Source organism: Rhinolophus sinicus, chromosome 16, assembly GCF_057876585.1.
Source record: "Rhinolophus sinicus isolate RSI-liver-muscle chromosome 16, RSI-T2T, whole genome shotgun sequence".
Taxonomy (NCBI): domain Eukaryota; kingdom Metazoa; phylum Chordata; class Mammalia; order Chiroptera; family Rhinolophidae; genus Rhinolophus; species Rhinolophus sinicus.
Window position 1 is genome coordinate 164158539 of NC_142516.1, and position 6622 is coordinate 164165160.

The window sequence follows — 6622 nt, forward strand, 5'->3', positions numbered from 1 at the left end:
ACATCTATTGAGTTAAAAAGCAGTTCCATATTAATTCTCTTCTTTTTAATTTCAACAAAAGCATTTATAATTTATTAGCACTCAAATTTTACTTTTGTTAATGAGAAAAAGATGCTTTTTAAATTAACTTATTTTGAAATCAAATTTCATTTTGAAAAAGCTGGAAAATTAATTTTGAACTTCCTTTTTTGTCTGTGAGTTTTAGGGAGGGTTGACATACTTGGAAACATTTCTGAAATGTGCCTGAAAACAAAAAATTAAATATTTTAGTGGTTTGACAACATGTCTACAAATTCTTTACCTTTCAGAAAGTGGAGCCTGGAGTGTGGGCTGGAGTTAATGACTTCCTTTTCTTTGAATTGTAGTTAAAAAAAACACCCAAAAAACATAACATAAAATTTACCACCTTAACCACTTTTAAGTGTAGAGTTTAGTAGTGTTAAGTAATTTACATAGCTGTGATGCAGATCTCCCAATATTTTCATCTTGCAAATTAAAACTCCATGCCTGTTAAACAACTCTGCATTTCCTCCTCCCTCAGCCCCTGGTAACTACCATTCTACTTTCCATTTCTATGACTTTGTCTACTTTAGAAACCTCCTGTAAGTGGAATCATACAATATTTGTCTTTTTGTGACTGTCTTATTTCATTTAACATGATTTCCTCAAGGTTCATTTATGTTGTGGCATGTGACAGGATTTCCTTCCTTTTTAAGGCTAAATAATATCCCATATTATGTATAGACCACTTTTGTTTATCCGTTAATCAATTGACGGACATTTGGGCTGCTTCCACCTCTTGGCTATTAGTAGTTAGTGGTTAATGTACATAGTAGTTAATGGTACATAGTAGTTAATGGTACTACTATGAACATGGGTGTGCAAATCTTTTTTTTAAGACATTGCTTTTGATTCTTTTGAATATATACCCACGGATCTATATCCCTGGTTTGCTGGATCACGTGGTATCCCCTATATATCATATGGTATCCCATATATATCATATGGTATCCCATATATATTTGAGATATGTTTGCAAGATCATATGGTAATTCTATTTTTAATTTTTCGAGGAACCTGTATACTGTTTTCCAAAGCAGCTGCATCATTTTGCAATCCCACCAAGAGTGCACAAGTGCTCCAATTTTTCCACATCCTCACCAACATTTATTTATTTTTGACAGTAAGAATCCAAATGGGTGTGAGGTGATAGGATATCTCATTATGGTTTTGAATAGCATCGCTCTGATAATTAGTAATGTTGAACATCTTTTCATATGCTGGTTGGCCATTTGTATATTGTCTTTGGAGAAATGTCTATTAAAATTCTTTGCCTATATCTTAATCAAATTATTTGACTTTTTTATTATTGATTTGTAGGGGTTCATTATATATTCTGGATATTAACCCTTTATCAGATATATGATTTGCAAATATTTTCTTCCATTCCTTAGGTTGCCTTTTCAGTCTGTTGATTGTGTCAGATGCAAAAAGATTTTTAAGTTTGATGTAGTTGAATTTGTCTACTATTGCTTTTTTTGTCTGTGCTTTTGATACCATATCTAAGGTATAATTACCAAGTCCTCTGTCATGAAGATTTTTCCCAGTGTTTTCTACTAGAAATTTTAAAGTTTTGGATCTGACATTTAGGACTTTAATCCTTTTGAGTTAATTTTTTTATATGTGTTAAGATGGATACAACCTCAATCTTTTAATGTAAATATCCAGTTTTCCCAACACCATTTATTGTAGAGATTGTCCTTTCCCCATTGAGTAGTCTTGGCAACCTGAGTCAAAGATCATCTGACCATATATGTGAGGTTTATTTCTGGTTCTCTATTCTATCTATAAGTCTATCTTTATTTCTAATGTCAGGACCATACTGCTTGTATTACTGTAGCTTTTTAATATGTTTGAAATTAAGAAGTGTGATGCCACTTTGTTCTTTTTAAAAATTGTTTTGGATATTTAGGGTCCCCTGAGATTCCATATACATTTTAAAATGATTTTTCTATTTCTCCAGAAATTTTAGAATTTTCATAGAAATTGCATTGAATCTGTAGATTGCTGTGAGTAGCATGTACAGGTTAAAAATATTAAGTCTTCCAATTCATGAACACTAGATTTCTTTCCATTTATTTGTGTCTTCTTTAATTTCTTTGAGCAGTGGTTCTTAATCTTCAGTGTATAAGTCTTTTGTTTCCTTGTTTAGGTTTATTTCTAAGTATTTTATTCTGTTTGATGCTATTATAAATGGAATTGTTTTCTTAATTTCCTTTTTGAGTTGTTTATTTAGTATATAGAAACACAACTATAGTTTTTTGTGTTGAGTTTTTGTCCTATAACTTTGCTAAAATAATTTATTAGTTCTAATTGTTTTTTGTTTTTAAAATTTTTTTGAGGTGTATGGAATCTAGGGTTTTCTACATATAAGATCATGTCATCTGCAAGTAGAGGTAATTTTGTTTATTTTTATACTATTTGGATGTCTTTTATTTTTTTTTCTTACCTAATTGCTCTGTCTAGGACTTTCAATGCTATACTGAATAGAAGTGGCATGACTGGGCATCTTTGCCTCATTCCTGATCTTAGAGGAAAAGCTTTCAGTCTTTCACCATTAAGTATGATGATAGCTGTGGGCTTTTTATAAATGGCCTTTATTATACTGAAATAGTTTTCTCCCGTCCCTAGTTTGTTAAATGAATGATTTTCTCTTAATGAAAAAAACAAATAGAAGTCATAATTTGGAATGAGGTCATAAAAGGCACTGCAGCTTCCTGCTTGCTCTCTCTCTTGTATCATTTTCCATGGAGGAAGCCAACTGTCACGTATTGAGACTCTGTGTAGAGGACTACACGGCATGGAACCAGACTTTGGCAAGAAACCAAAGCCAGCATGAACTTTCTAGACATTGCATTAGACATCTTAGTAGCAGATCCTTCGGTTCCCAGTTAAGCCTTGAGATGAAAACAGTCGCAGTTAATACCCTGAATGAATCTTCATAAAAGATGCTGAGCCAGAACCATCTAGCTAAAGCCACTTCTAAATTCCTGACCCACAGAAACTATGAGATAATAAATGTTTGTTGTTTCATGCCACTAAGTTTTGGGATAATTTGTTATGCAGCAATAAACATCAAATATATATGTGAATAGAAATTAAGTACATATTAAGCTCCTGGCATAATTTTTTTTTTAGAAAAAAAGATGTTCAATAATGCTTATAAATGAATGATACCCTCAAAATTCTGTCTCTAATGGAGGATACACATTGATAGGATCCAAACAATTATAGGGATTCATAGATTGATAAAAAACTGAATGGAGAGTTCTTTTTTTCTTTTGTCATAAAATATGGATATTTTACTTCAGCTCTGGAAAATGAAAAAAATGGGGGTGGTAGGGAACATATCCTTCCACACACTATTCTTTTCAGCTAACATTAAGTACAAAAAGCTAAAGCAAATATATATGTGTATATGTATAAGTATTTATATATATATATATACATACATATTTTTTCAGATTTCAGTCTCATAAATGTTCATATATTTACTCTATTTTTTAATAAACACCCTTAAAAGTTATCAAATGTATCCTAATACTACTACCTCTGCCTCTTCACCAATCATTTGATATTGTTTGGATTATATTCTCTGTTTGTGATGTAATCACTTATGTGATGGTCAAACTATACATTAGAAGATTAAGGGAAAAACTTGCTTTAAGTTATACTCTATGCAACACAGTTACCCATTCATGATTTTTTTCATCATCATGTGCAATTTCACACATCGTGTAGCACTCCATGCAGACGATTTCAGCTTCTAGTGCTGTACATATCTGCATCTTCTGGATGGGACTGCCCGTGATCCATGAGCTTGGGGTCAGGATAAACTGTAGCACCTGAGGTGGATTCTGGTTTAGTGTTTGTTTCAGGGCTGAGTTCTGTTGGCAAAGCCACTGGGTGTTTCAGGTTGTGAGTTGTTTTTGCAGGTATTTCTATTTCAGCAGAGCTTCCTAGCTTAATTTTTTCTTTAGGTTCAGCAAATGACTCTTTTTTGTTGTTTTTTTGTCCACAATGATTTAACTGCTTCATAAATTTTCTGGGTTGTAGCACATGCCTTTTCCCCAGTTACCTTTGCAATTATTACTGACTGAACTGAGTAACAAACAGTTACTCCTAAAGTGGCCAGTCCCAGTAGATAAACAATTTTCTTAAATCTAGAACCTTTTCTTGCTGAAACCAAGGCTGCCAATTCTGAAATTGTAATCACTCCAATTTTCGGGAGAAAATCTTGTGGTGGATTCTTCAGATAAATATATGTATCTTTTCCAAATTGTACTGTATCCATTATCCCATTTGTCACAAAGACATAAACATGCTTGCACCAGCCAATATAACGACCAGTTGTAGTACAGATGGAAGCAAAGCCCGTTTGTAAATTACCAGGCTGCTCTTCATATTTAGACTCGAGAGGTGGTGCAGTATGTATGGGGAGCTGCTCTGCTTTCACTAGCTGCTTTTTGGATGCCTCTTCTTTGGCTGCACGCACACTCACAGAGGCACATATCAGACCTGCAAGCATGCTTGTCAGCTTTCCCATCCTAATGGCCACCATGTCCTTGATCCTCTCTGTCAACTTTTCCTGAATGGAGATTTCTAATTGCATACCTTTGGATATGTGAGTTACGTGGGAAAATTTTACTGTTAGGTCTCAGAACCTGGAAGAGCTGTATTTCTAGTTTTTGTAATGTTGACTGAATGCTTAGATAACATATTTTACTTTTGACTTCTTGCTATTGCTGCAAGGTTGAAGATTAGAGCCAAATTTGCATTTCAACTGTAGATTTGTGACGTACCCCATGATACACATCTTTGAGTACTAACTTTGCCTTGATTAATTGTACTATTCTACCTTCAACCTGATTGAATTTTAAACCTCTTTTTGTAGTGCTTATAATTATACCCATATTCTTTTTGCAACAAAGCAAGTTATGAATAATCAAATGAAAGTAACTTGAATGAAAATATAGAAAAGATGTTTACAATAATCTTAGATGATAGGAACCTAGATCTAACGGAATTACCTAGCAGCAATATAAAATCTCAATAGTTTGAACTTTGACCATAAGCCAATAAAACATAGCAAGAATTAATGTCTTTATTTATGTTAAGAGATATATTATATATGAAGAGGTCTGGGGGAGACTTGACATAAAATGTTAATGTTAAAAATGTACAGAAGGGATTTTGATATGAGATAACCAGGGGATGTAGCCACTGAAATGAACACAACCTTGGGCTCTACTGACAAAAGTGTGAAATTCAGACCTAAAGAGGGAAGAACACATTATCCTATACCCATATCAGGCTATTTTGCCGTAATTTCTATTTCTCTGGGCTTTACCTTCAATGAAATACAGAACTGCAATGACTGTTGAGAATCAGTGGCCAAGCCAGGTTAAGAATTAATATTTAACCTGACGAAGAAGTATAATGAAGATACAATTGTTTCAATACTCTAAAATAGAGAGTTTGTTTGGAAAAGGATCAAATTTATTTTGTGTTGCTTCAAAGGTTATAAGTAGAACCCATGGTCTATAAGTATAAGAAAGTATATTTCAGTTCAACATATGAAAGAGCTTTGTAATAATGAAAGCTCTTCAGTGAGTTCCTTACCACTGGTGATGTTATTGCAAATGCTGGATGAGTTCCGCCAGGGATGCTAGATGTGAGGCCAGTCTAAGAGAGCACTAAGGTCCCTTCTGTCGCTGAGAGTATACATGAAGCAAGTTTGTGGTGGTGCTCAAGTCTGCTGGGATAAAGCTCATTGAAAACTTGAAGGCAGATAGATTTACGTGAGATTAGTTATAACCCAAAACGATAAATTACTCCAAAATAAATACACATAGTCCTTTTGTGTTTTAATTCAAAATGCAGAATTGTGGCAATATCAGCCTGCACAACACTAAACTACTGGACTATAAAGGCAATTATTAATTTTAAAATCACTTTCCCCCCTTTTCCTAAGACTTAAGTATTTGTATGCTCTCTCCATTTGTGCAATATGGTAAATTCAATTCACTGCTATTTCCATGCAGATATAGTAAAGTAAGAATAAACAGCAATTTGTTTTGCAGCAATGACCCTTTTGTCCTTTTGTATTTGTGAAAGTATTTTTAAAATAAATTTATGTCATTTGAGAGCTGAAATGGACAAGAGATAATATTTCTAAAACTTTCAATATTTTCTATTTTCAGAGATCTGAAACATAATATTAAAATTTTTCTTTAGTGATATTTTTATTCAAATTTGAATGCCTTATTCCCCATCTTTTTCTCTCCTTTTTTGTCCATTTCTCCTCCTCCTCCTCCTTCATTGTCTTCTCTCTCACTATGTACTCTTGATTCTGGCCTTGGATAATTAGTCAGGTAATATAGAATATGAATGAATATTACAACCTTAAATTTTGAATCTTGCTGCTATAATTTTCCTGTATATTCTAATTTCTAAAAAAGATGCCTTACTTCCTAGAAAAATATGGAATTTATTATGGAACAAATTGTTTAGCTTATTCAGAATCATACTTGTGGTGTGTGCTAGGTTTCAAATAGAAAAA

General features: G+C 33.1%; 1 pseudogene; it reads right to left on the reverse strand.

Annotated features, from left to right (window-relative positions):
- Positions 1-3819: 3819 nt before the first annotated feature.
- Positions 3820-4621, reverse strand: LOC109453084 (MICOS complex subunit MIC27 pseudogene; annotated as a pseudogene).
- Positions 4622-6622: the final 2001 nt, after the last annotated feature.